At 31.4% G+C, this 13,771-nt stretch overlaps 1 long non-coding RNA gene and 2 other non-coding genes across 3 annotated transcripts; 1 reads left to right on the top strand and 2 right to left on the bottom strand.

The window, feature by feature from the left end:
- The first annotated feature begins 5,758 nt into the window (after positions 1-5,758).
- LOC132748519 (uncharacterized) lies at positions 5,759-7,449 on the top strand. Its single transcript, XR_009628270.1, has 4 exons — positions 5,759-5,873; positions 6,474-6,515; positions 6,763-6,810; positions 7,335-7,449. It is a non-coding gene; the product is annotated as an uncharacterized LOC132748519 (long non-coding RNA).
- Positions 7,450-11,613: 4,164 nt separating this feature from the next.
- On the bottom strand, positions 11,614-11,754 carry LOC132748522 (U4 spliceosomal RNA). Its single transcript, XR_009628271.1, has one exon. It is a non-coding gene; the product is annotated as a U4 spliceosomal RNA (small nuclear RNA).
- Positions 11,755-12,252: 498 nt separating this feature from the next.
- Trnap-cgg (transfer RNA proline (anticodon CGG)) lies at positions 12,253-12,324 on the bottom strand. Its single transcript has one exon. It is a non-coding gene; the product is annotated as a tRNA-Pro (tRNA).
- Positions 12,325-13,771: the final 1,447 nt, after the last annotated feature.

Here is a 13,771-nt window from a genome sequence, read left to right on the forward strand (position 1 = left end):
GTGTTATGTAAATATATTTTTACATTATTTTTGTCTATGTAGAAGACAATGATTACCGAATCTTTTTAAGGAAAGATATCATCACATTACTTAACCACTTACATTTTACGCATTATCAAAATAGAAAACACAGTATGTAATAAAATTAAAGAAAAATGCATTTCCAAGAAAAAACGAAAAAGGTTAATTAGAAAACAAATAAATACATTGTATGTTACGTCCATATGTTTTTACCTTTTCAAGTCTTTAAAGAATCTCAGCAATCCACAAATTGACTGTGCCATATAAGAAAACTTTCAACTTAGAAGTCAAAAGGTGTAAAAATAGAGAGAAATAAGAATCCCTAAAGAAAGCCCAACACGACAAAATTGAAAATGTTGCAGGCTCGGTTTGATTGAGCCTGTTCATGGACAGTACTGTCAAGTGCAAACTACCGTCTACGCCCCTAGCACCGGCTTAAGCAGAATTCAAAATTTAACATGAACTAATAAAATTTAGAATTTTGCAACATCCGCAGATGTGTTCATATGGCGGTTATCATGGAACCTTCCATGTGACACGTTAGTGCCATTCCATGAAAAGCGGCATATGGTCCCCAAGTAAAAAAAATGCTAGTGCCCTAAACGAGAAAACAATGGGCGGAATTAAATAAAATGGAAATTTGAAAGGAGATCTGAGAATATGAAGCCAAAAGACAAATTTAAAAAGCAGGCCACATATCCTAAGGGTGATTCAACAGTATTCAAGTTAGGAATACTTGAACCCCTAACAAGAAAGATGCCGAATAGAAAGAACATAAATACCACAAGCACAACAATTATGTCGCGCTGAACGATCTTTAAGGATCGGAAATATAACATCCCTGATTGAATGTACGGGGCGACTTTTTACGGCCTCCACACGGCACAAACAACGCTGATGTGGCGATAAAATAGAGAGAAATAAGAATCCCTAAAGAAAGCCCAACACGACAAAATTGAAAATGTTGCAGGCTCGGTTTGATTGAGCCTGTTCATGGACAGTACTGTCAAGTGCAAACTACCGTCCACGCCCCCTAGCACCGGCTTAAGCAGAATTCAACATTCAACAACTTAAGCCATCAAATGCCTTAATATAATACATTAGTTGTAATAATCTTCTCCTTAAGGTATGCAATTTATATCGTCTAACAAACTACAAATAGATATATCATTATTATAAAACAGAAACTACTGTAAAACATAATTATATTCATTCATATCATTTCTTCTTTTCTATTTTTAGAATTATAATGAATCAAACAATATCAAAACGACATGTTTTAAACAATTTAAACTGGATCGTTATCTAAACATATTAACAAATAAACCATATTATTAATTTCCAAATGGCCAATTGCTGTTACCATTATTACGATGATACGAATAAAGTACAGCCAAAAAATAACGTAGAAAATAGTTCTATCAACCAAGTTGATCTTTTAATAGTCATTTTAGCCTGGATTTGGTACTAAAAGAAAAAAAAGGTTTGCACTTTTACCAAGGACATAATTTTATATTAAATATAGTCATCATCAATCATAAATGACAAAGTCTAACTGAAATAGCAAATGTGTTTTTGACACATAGAAATCATCTAAGTACTTGTTTCATAAAGTTATATCTGCCTTATAAATAAAATACTTATTCTCAAGCGTGCATATTATTGTTTATTTAAATTACAGAACTAGTAATTCACAATAACAGAAGTACAATAAGACTCATTTAAATCATACACATGACACTTCTGTATAAAAAAATCTGTTTAAAAATGTTTAACTGTTTTCCATCGGGAAGTTATGAAATCTGTCTGTTTTACATCACAAATTGCAATCTTGTGTGAGCCATTAACGCAGATGGTATTGCTACTAAACTAGTCATGAGCAACAAGGAGCATTGTTTAAAAGTGCATACAAATAAGTAAAAAGAGGAGTCTGTATTTTGTCAATGTATTAAATTTCTTTATATTTGTTGTATTACATTCACAATTAGAGCGTTCAAGGCTTGAGACAATTGTAATTACACATTATTTATGCGTGAAATAGTTATGGTCTATTTATAAATAATTATACATTGTATGTTCAATAGCAAAGATAATTTGAAACCTCCCAGACATGGTTACGTCAGAAACACAATAATAGCATAATTTGGGAATCATTACAGATTTCTCTCTAAATGGACAATAAAGAAGATGGCGCGTACTTGAAATTCTGCAACTGTGACAAAGATTGGAATTTATTATTCTCACATACTTCTTATAAGAACACTATCTAAAATTGAGACCATAATTGGTCAATTGTGATTTGTCAACTAAATCAGGGATTTTGAGATAAATGTAGCCTATTAGTCTATCCTATTTGCATCTATACAGGAACGCTTGAAGCATAAATAGCTTTGTTGGGCTTATTTTGTACTTATCTTTCTTACATTTATTTCTAATGACATAATATCATTTTATCCCTATAACTTACATTCAAAGCAGACGATATTTTGTCTCCTTATTTGCATGCGGGATGAATTGAGAAAGATCCGCATAATAAAAAAGTTCATTTATTGAAATGATAAAAATTCATATGCTTATTTTATATAGGAAATATAATAAGAAAAAACAAGATCAATAAGGAAAGGAGACATGAAATGAACGCACCCCCAGCACAACCCAGTAACACTGGACCGTCGGCTAGGAGCCCAACAGGACACAAAACAGAACAGGGTACATGGACACAGCACGGACGGGGATACAAATTAAATATAAAAAATGCAAATCATAGAAACTGACAAGGAAATTAATGAAGACGATAAGTTAAAAGGTTAAAAAAACGTATAAGCGTAGAGGAAGGGACTAGTTGTCCGGACAGGGAAGGCGAATTGAAAAGAAAAAAATAATATGAGAAAAAGGATGATCGTACCTAGACGATAAAGATAAGAAGGAACACAAACGTGTCACCACAATTACTTGTTGCAATAAAAATACATACATCTGAGAAAATTTTGAGAAACACAGAGGGCGCCACAATGGAACGGTCAGCAGCATGGGTACTTCTGTGGAGTTGAAACCGGTTAATGGTGCACCAGACATCACTTTAAGATCCAACATGTTCTTTTTAAGGTAGCTCGCTACTTTCCGACCGAATATGTAAGCTTTACTTCTGCAGCATTATTTTATAAATAAACAGCGTTACAATGACATTATGGAGTCTTCTACTTGGTCCGTCCGATGCAATCAAAAGAGGAAAGTGTAGTGTTCAGCTGTAAAAGTTTGAATATTAAGCATGCGGTATGTCTTCAAAAAGTCGAATCATATCCTCTTCTAATCTTACGTTTAATTATTTTAGAGGAGGTCATAGAACATGTAACCATTAAACAAGAATTTATGTAAGTCACATCTCTATAAAATCAGGTTGGCTTATCCCTAGCCATCTCTCTTATTATAGATTTTCGCGTAAAATGTACTTTTTCACTTGCAACAGGTTTTTGAATAAGGGAAATTAGATCAGCATTTATTAGTTTATGTGGAACTGTAGAAAAGGGTAGAAAAATCGTATGTACTGACGGTTGAAACTTGACAGTTCTAAATATCAAATTTTTCCAAAATTTTACCGGAATGTTTAATCAACCAAATGATATGTTTGCCTGTATTTTCGAAGCTTTTATCACACTATCTAATAACATGTGTCTTAATGACAGTCAGACAAGACGTTAATTAAATTGAAAGTTTACTTACAGTACAAGAAGTAAAATTGGCAATGAATATGGCCTAGTAAGTTTTTTTTATGTAATTAAGGAATTACTTCAAAACAAGTGATAATTCGTAATGAATGTTTAATCACAAATTTACAATATATTTTTTAGCTTCATTTCAAAACACTAAACTGTAGGTATATTTGAAGTGTTTGTAAAAACTGCCCACAAAGTATTGTTTAACAGATATGAAAATATTTTCATATAACTTAAGTCGTATAAAGGCTCAAGTTTTGTATTGTAAAAGATAATAATTAGTTAAACATAGATAAAACAACTATTGTGACAGTATATGTAAAAATATCTCATAACAAAGTCTCTAAAATCATATCAAAATGTTGTATTTTTACAATGCAAAAATACGCCTTTTAATAATTTTTAGGTCCATGAATAGGTCCATGATATGTATAATATGGATGTTAGTGTGGGACAAAATATCTGATATTACATATTTAAATATATAGCAGTTTGAACAAAATATTATTATTCAATATATTGATATTCGTACAAAATGCCTAAGAACTTCATCAACAGTTAAACAATAAATTTACATAATTATTCTATACAAATATCTAATTACACAATAAATATTGTTGTTATCAATTATTAAATATATTTGAAATTTTGATGGAAAACTTTGCTCATTGTAAACCTATCATCTTTAGACATTGCAACTAAAATTAAGTCAATCTAATTCAGTTGATATTATATCAATATTTCATAGAGTCCTTATATCTTTTGCAGGTTTATAAATTGTTTAATCACTTATAACCGAAACTATTCATTTATCAACGTAAATATTTTTATGTGAAATATGAATATTCAGTAATTTGTACCTTCACAACAATTAGGTAAATCTAGAAATTTTATCTCTAATTACTAGTAAGTCAACAACATTTTTGAATTGTTTCATATTACAAATAAACACTAAATGATTATGCGTTAAAATATTTTTGTGTATATGTAGGTTTAACTTATTATTTTCTTATCAGAGTTTATGACATAAGAAGGTGTAGGACACTAAATCATCTCTCATTGTTTGATTATATTATAAATAGTTTAAAACAATACCCTTAACAAAAAAGAAGAGAATAAATAGCTTGATATTGTCACTAAAACGTTTCAACGAACACATTATGTAATTGACGAACGTTGTGCTTTAACTAAATTACTCTAATTAACAAAGAATTTTTTTAAAATTTGATGCAAAATATTGTGCATCTTGACCTGTAATAGGAGCTACATTTAGTCGCTTCTTGATGTGTTTGATTAGTATTTTCCTGAACACATGTACTGAAAAACATGGATCTTAAAATTTATACTCTTGAATCATCACTGACTAACGACCAAGATAAATGTGCAATATGCCTAGAAATTTACAAAGAACCAACACATCTGCCATGTATGCATCCCTTCTGTGCTAAACCATGTCTACAGAATATTCTTGACAGGTAGGATGTCAGTCTTAATTGATTGCATGAACAGATAATGCTTGGTTATCTTATGGTTATATATATATCAATAGTTATATATGTTATACCACTTAGCAACAATATTTAATTGTGTAGAGTTAACTACAATAAAATGATTATTACGATTATATGCGTGCATTTTATCGACTGAATAAAATAAAATTTGCTATGACTAAGTTAAATATTTTTATTTAACCTCGATTTTGAAAAAAAAATGAAACTTATTTGAACCCATTTCCAAGACCGTTTCTTGAAAATCAGTATAAGTGTCATAAGTAAAAAGTGGTCGCCACTCGTGTTAGCCTTGAAAACATGGATAGAGTGACAGACACCTTAAGTTAACAAGCAAGACATTGTTTCTCGTGATTCAGATTGGTGGATGAATTTAATGTTATGTCATTCTTACATTTCATGCTTATAAAGCTAGGTTTCATAATTCTTATCCATTCATTTTTAAGTTCGCAAGACAACACTTTTAGATGTCCATTGTGTAGACAAAAGTATCATGTAGAAACATTTGCGTGTGCAGTCTGTGCACCAGAAACGTCGGTTGTAGTCATTCCAGCCGTACCACAAACAGAACCGTCCGAGGTGCTTCCAATACTTGTTCATACGCCGGAACGCAGGATGTGCTCATTCTTAAGTAAATATGGATTTATCAACATGAAAACTTTAAACGTATACGACTTATACAAAACTCATTGTGCAAACAGAAGACCACGTTATACCTTTCATATATTTTACTTCATTCTGTTTATAAATGCAACAACGGCACGAAATTGTCACATTGAAGGTTCCTTGATCATTGCTGTATGAATACATTTGCTTTTGTTTCTTAATCCTGATTAACACCATTTCATAATAAAAATGATTTTATTTTCTTAGGCAGTTGCTGAGGGCATGGACGGTAGTTTGCGTTAACATCACTGCCGCTAATGAGCTGGTTCAATCACTCCAAACTAGCATTTTTTTCATTTCCTCATGCTGTTGGATTCCCTAATATGCTCATAAGCATGTTACTAAGTGTCCAACCGCGTTTCTAATCAGAACCGCACAAATAAACAACAAATTATTAATTTGAAATATTTATATGTTTGTTAAAAGATGTAAGCATATGTGATATGAAAAGTAGAATATTGAATGATAATTTAGTTAAAGACTAATTCATTAAGATATATTATAAATATTCTGACAGTATAATTAACTGATATAGCTCGACAAGTTTTGTTTCTTTTTGCAACAGGAAATGAGTGCTCGCAAATGATGTACGGGATATGTATTCTAGGTAAAATCTAATTTTATTCTAAAAAGAAAATCTTAAGCTCATTGACAAAAATGATAGTATGCTAATTACACCCAGTATTTGATAGATTTGATAGAGTGAATTAATATCTGATGTTTAACAGCAATAATAAATACTGATTAACTTAGAATTATGTCTAAGATAAAACAATTTAAAACACAAATCATTTTAACAAAATAAATTAACAATAAAAGTTGTCTGTTTTAATTTATTTTATTTTATTCTTCAGTTGCGGTGATACATTTTTGTCTGGTCAGTATAACTAGAATTGTCCTAGGTAAGGAAATGAATTACTTTTATTGACATTCAACATACTTTGCAAATTTCGAAATCTAACCTTAATGGATGAGTAGAAATCGTAAATTCACAGTGTCTTAAGGGATACAAAAGCTTAAAGAAGGAATGTTAAATTCATAGTTTGATATATACATATAAATCGAAAATCGTATTCTGTGCCATTCGTACAACGATTTGAGTAATTTGGGATATTCTATTCACAATAAGAATAATTATTCTGGAAAACGAAGTGAGCGAATGATCTGACATTTTCCACACACTTTATTGGTCTAGACTAACATGAAATGCAACATTAAAAATATTTCCAGTACCGTCATGTCAAAATAAATAAAAACAATAAAATAAACAACTAAGGTCAGAGGAGTTCCTTTAATAGAACTAATGTTACATAACTGGTTACTTGCAACGTCGTGGTATTTGCCATGTAAGATCTTTATAACGAGTATGTGCATGCATTTAAACACATTGCAGAAGTTTACTTTATCACATTGTATTTCAATTCAGGCGTCTATTACTGGACAAGCGCTACAATGCTTCCTACTTGTCATATTGGGAAAGGCATTTTCGACCTATCTACAGCACTAGTGATGTGTTGCTCGTTTGAAGGATGTGTTGTTGTTATTCTTTGCAGCTCAGTTATTGTTTCTGTATTTGGTAAGGCATTGTTTCATAGTCATTATTGAAAATAAATTTAAGTAACAAAATATACCTATTAGAATAGCTATCATTATTAGAATAATGACAAATCAGCTTGAAATTTGTTATGGACCTTAAAGATATATAAGATCAAGAAATGTTCTATTATGTTGTACATTAAGTCTAAATAACTTGACATAGACATTTATATCTAGTTCTAGCGCATACAGCAAAAAACGATTAATTTGTTACAGCTTTAAGAACAGTAGTGAAAACCTCAGAAAACAGCCGACTTAAAGGTTTATAAAATTGCATGTTGTCTAGATGATGTTTACAGATATTTAAATCTATAATTCCAGGTACAATCGAAGCATGGCAGACAGATTCCTTTGATAAATTTGCAAATGTTGACTACTTTTTAGCATCATCAACTCGCTATTATTCCTTTGTTGATTGGGTTATGCTTGTTTTTCCTATAATTTATATCTTTAAAACGTACAGACACCGGAGAGACCAGTGATATAAATTAATGTGAAACATCTTTGTAGTATATACTTTTTATGTTGTTTATTTTTGGCATAAAAATGATAGATGCTCTGTATACGATCTTTACTTACATCAGTAGTGACGATATTTCATTGGTGTTATTTAAATATAAACGTATACCAGAATTTACACATTTGAGCGATTAAAATATTAGTTATTTTCCATCATTTAAGAAAACTGAACAGAAATGCAATTTCATTGAAAAAGTGTAATAATGTTTAAACATTTTTTAGAATATGAAATTAAAATATTGAGACATTTTTAAAATATGAAATAAAAATATAGAGACAGATCTTTGTTCATAATTTTGACAATCTTCATACTGATGTAAAAAAGCGGAACATAGTGATCAGTACAATACATGTATATGTTCTTTAATGTACAATCCTATTATATGAAATTTGAAAGGAATATATCAGTTTTTAGATAAATTAAATGTTATATCCTTGGTTACAATGGAACGTATATCTTTTGTAAGTTGTTTAATATTAAAAAAAACACACATATATTGTAACTATTAAAAATGCCTTTCACATTAAAGACACAGTCATTGTTAGATTGATCGTGCAAAATATGAAAAGCTACATGACGAAATGAAGACGATGAAATGTTTTCTACAATTTCTTGTTTTCTTAGCTAAAGTTTGTGATATATTTACACGTTGACATTTATTAAATTTTCACGTAAAATTTCCATTGTGATGAGCAAATTTAATGTAAGTCATAGCCAACTTTTAACAACAATAGAAATAACAGGTAAAGGGATACTTCCTTCTTTCAATATGTACTGTATATACACTGTCCGAAACGTAATTAACCGAAAACATTTACAGATTATGATGTAGGTTAAACAATATGTACAATTTATGAAGTGTTATCAATAACAAATTGTTCAAATTGTTCAATATAAAATTGGTAAAATAAGTTTAAAATTTAATAACCGTGCTTGTATTGATAAACCGTTTTTATTTATGTCAATATATTTGTCTGGTGGCAAAGGATATCCTTCTATCAAACATATTTAGGCTACTTTTAGATTCACTTACAGATCCTTGTTATCAGTTAAAGTGACATTATGCCCATCTTGGTAAATGTTAATTTTGCCATAATTCCTTTCAATTTAATAACTTACTTTGCATAAACGAATAACAATAATTCACTTGGTCCAAGGCAATATCTGTAAATACCCATAGGAATGTACCAGTAACGTTCAATTTAAAGAAAGAGTATGACACTCTTTATATATTTTAGGCAGATTTATATTTTATCAAAAACATTTTCCGATATGAATTGTTTCAATCACCATATAACAGTCGATCATTTGAAATATATAGTCAATTCAGCTCAACTTGAAAATGAAAAAAAAATGAGCATAATGTCATCATGTCACTTTAATGAAAATTGCTATAATTTTAATTGATATGACAATTGGTTACATCCACTTGTTAAGAACTTTCTGTTTTCACTCTTGCTATGTTGTTAAGTAATGTAGGTTATATATATTAATGTATATGTGATAGCATTTAACTCTTATGTTCAAATCATATTATATGATAACAACATTTTCTGTTCTATTATGTACTGATATCATAAAAGATTAAATTCGTGATAAAGAAAAATTGTTCATGCACATGTATAAATGAATATATCTTAATCAAATATAAACAAATTGACGTAGATAAATGACAATAACGCTTTATCAAGCACTATAAAATTTTCAGATATTTTAGATGTATTTGACAATTTACTGCATTGACCGTAAAAAAGGCTGTAGGTAGGACAATATGTGCGCTCGGTCTCTGTTTATTCTTTGCCCATTAGCCTTTGTACAGGTGGTAAAGTAGAATGGTTTGCATCTTTTGGAATAATAGCTTTTTTATGTGTAGATAGTAGATATATGTATATACATTTGGTTGGGTTGGAATGCTTAGGTTGTTTGTGTCTCCTTTCTATCATATCCATTGAGAGTTGAATATGAATAAATTTGATCGTACAGAAAGAGCATAGTTATCCCATGACAGAATTCTGGACAGTTTTGGTCTTTGCTGTATGCCACTATGGTTGGTTAATTATTAATTTCATTTTGTAATTTTGCCTAATTTGGCTAAATAATACACAAAGTGTACTGGTGGTTTATGTATGTTTTGAAATTCATATTTAAAATTCAAGATGTATTTAAGTAAACTTTAATAGCAAGGGAAAGTAAACTGATATGTTTAAAATATAGATAGCGTTATAGAATTATTTCCTTTTCATCGGTATTGAAGCATTTTGAGATGCAATTTCAAGTTGAAGACATTATATTAAAATCAATTTTGATAAGTATACTTCATATTTTTATAAATATAAAACACTTTTTGTAGCGGATTAGCCCTTGCTATAGAAAGCAGGTTCTCTTTTACAACAAACCTTTTAGCCCAAGGAAAATGGCCCAGAGACGACGATGGCATAGTTGTTGTTGTTGTTTTTTAAAAAATCTTTCTGTATACGTTGTAAGAATTTTTGAAGAAAAAAAAAACAACAACAAAAAACAACCATTTTCTGGAGCTAACTGGTAAAACACCATTTATCAGATTCCGTTGAGGAAACGCCCTTGTTTCCCTGCAAATATACGCCATACAACATAAATGCTGTAATGTCAAATGAGATATATCATCATAGTAACCAAAATAGTCAATTCATACTGGAAACAGTTAGTTAATAGTTATCTATTACACAAATTTTATATCTCCAACGCTACACTGTGTAAGATAAGGCATGTAAAAAGATAAATATGTGATTTGAAAAATAAAAAGAAACTCCTTGAAAAAGAGGGGTTTAATCCCTCGAAATGTTGGAGATATAAAATTTGTGTAATAGATAATTATATAGAAAATAGTCAAGTTACTGTGGCTTTCATAATGATGATCGAGTACATTCCTTTTCTAAAGTGCGCTATATTTAAGGAACATAGGAAATATATCAACATATGACCACACCATCTTCTTCACAAGAATATGTAGAATTTTGCTTCTATGCTATACAATCATCGGACAATACTTTATTATTTGGTGAGAATCTACTGATTTGGGATAACGTGGTGTTGAAACAGTAAGAAGCAGATTGTTTCAATAGCAAAGTCTCTTTCTTCAAGTAACAAGCATCAATCATTCTCTGAAAATATTATTAAGACATTAAAACATTCATCACTGCCCCCATTTTAGATGGTAAAAATTTATTTATTTCTTAGGTATAATGTGCCTTTATTCGGTATTCAGCTTTTATAAATAAATCATGACACATATACGACTCGTTGGTCTAGGGGTATAATTCTCGATTGGGTGGGTGCGAGAAGAAGAAGAATTAATATAATCCTTTAACATACAAAACGCGAATCATGTTGGCAAGAATTATTGACGCAAAATATATCTGCTTAACTTATTAAAAAATTAACTTATATTTAGTCAAGTAATATTGAATTAGTTATGGCATAACGGAGTAAATTCCTAACCCATATAAGCAAATATTTATACAAAGCATAGTACTAATACCTGATATAAACAGGTCCCTCTCAACAATATGATTTTTCTTGTGAAATTTCCTTGTTTCAATGAAATGTTCAGTCCCCGTAGGAACGTTCATAAATTGCGCTCGCCGCCCATGTTTCAGGGCGTCGGCGCGGGGTATTGGGTATAGTTTTCAACTAGCAATAACCACGCCTCGGATGAACCTCATTGGCTATGGTACCGCCACTGCGCAAAGCTGTTGAATGTTTTCTTCTATTAGCTTAAGTAGTACGTAGAAATAACATATATACAAGTTTCATAATATTATTGAAATGTAAAATCTTTTCAAACATTATTGAATCAAATAGAAATATATGTAATATATAAAAGGACACGCTATCCGTTTTGTATATGAAGCATAATTTTGCCATATTAACAATTTGTTTGGTTTTGAATAGCATCCCTTTGTTTCATTTTAAAAATGCAAATGTTTAGATATCAAAGAAAAAAGTAGAAATACACGTGCCTCCTCTCTTATATTCGTGCAAATTAAGCTCTTGAGACATATCTATTTCCCTTAGAATACAAACCTGACTAATTGTTTCTAAAGCATCTGAACGATTCATAAAAAAACTTTGTTTAGTGCACAAAAATATAAATTTATATCATTACAATAAGGTTTGCATCTATACAACATCTACACAATATTTGAAATATATTCAATTACTAATATATTTCCTCTGACATAAAAATATAGGGCTCGTCCGGGATTTGAACCCGGGACCTCTCGCACCCGAAGCGAGAATCATACCCCTAGACCAACAGGCCGCACTTGATAAACGAAGGAATCATAATAAGATATTATCTTGCTATGATCTCAGTTTACATTGACACTTGTCAAGATGATTTGACTTGATAATGTTCTATAAATATCATAAGAGATAAGTAGGTTTATGTGTCCTTAGTATACACAAACTGCTCTATCGTGCTTATCATATAGATTTCTTTTAGGTCTTCGGTTTCAACTGAAAAAAAGTGTTATATTTATGTTCATTGATTTATTATCATTACGCTAAAATTCATACTAGTTCTCCCCCTATCAAGTTATATTGTCCTCTAGTTTTCTTCTTATTATTTTCAAATCAAGAAGGCATTTTCACAAGTACTTTGACACACTATTTTAGTTTTAATTCACAATCACAAAGCCCATTTTGTTAAATTGAATGACATAATACTAGTACGTCTGTTCAATAACGTAGACAAAACCAAGAACACAATTATATTATCAACAATTGAAATCTAAAACAAGAGAACAAGAATAAATATAATCCTCTAATAAGTAATCAAGTACAAAACACATATCACCCTGGACAGAATTATTGATGCAAAATGTCTCTAACTTATAAATTAAAAAATGTTTTTGGAAGCTAAATGTATCTTTAATAATGTGATGCAGAAATACAAAACAAAACATATCCAGGTAATATTAAGGCATACCTACGGTGGCACAAAGGTGACATGTGTGTGTTTTTATTTATCTCGTGGCCACGATATACTATGTCGTGGCCACGAGTTACTAAGTCGTGGCCACGAGATAGCTAACTCGTGGCCACGAGATAGCTTAGTCGTGGCCACGAGGAACTATGTCGTGGTCACGAGTTACTAAGTCGTGGCCACGAGTTACTAAGTCGTTGCCACGAGATACTATGTCGTGGCCACGAGTTACTAAGTCGTGGCCACGAGATAGCTAACTTGTGGCCACGAGATATTATGTCGTGGCCACGAGTTACTAAATCGAGGCCACGAGTTATTATGTCGTGGCCACGAGATATCTAATTCGTGGCCACGAGATACTATGTCGTGGCAACGAGTAACTAAGTCGTGGCAACGAGATAGCTAACTCGTGGCCACGACATAATATGTCGTGGCCACGAGTTACTTAGTCGTGGCCACGAGTATTAAGTCGTGGCCACGAGATACCTATGTCGTGGCCACGAGATACTATGTCGTGGCTACGAGTTACTAAGTCGTGGCCACGAGATAGCTAGCTCGTGGCCACGACATACTATGTCGTGGCCACGAGTTACTTAGTCGTGGCCACGAGTTACTAAGTCGTGGCCACGAGATAGATATGTCGTGGCCACGAGTTACTAAGTCGTGGCCACGAGATAGCTATGTCGTGGCCACGAGATACTATGTCGTGGCCACGAGTTACTAAGTCGTGGCCACAAGATAGCTAAGTCGTGGCCACGAGATACTATGTCGTTGCCACGAG

The sequence above is a fragment of the Ruditapes philippinarum genome, unplaced genomic scaffold, assembly GCF_026571515.1.
Source record: "Ruditapes philippinarum isolate M1 unplaced genomic scaffold, ASM2657151v2 ctg5841_1_1_1_1, whole genome shotgun sequence".
Classification (NCBI taxonomy): Eukaryota; Metazoa; Mollusca; class Bivalvia; order Venerida; family Veneridae; genus Ruditapes; species Ruditapes philippinarum.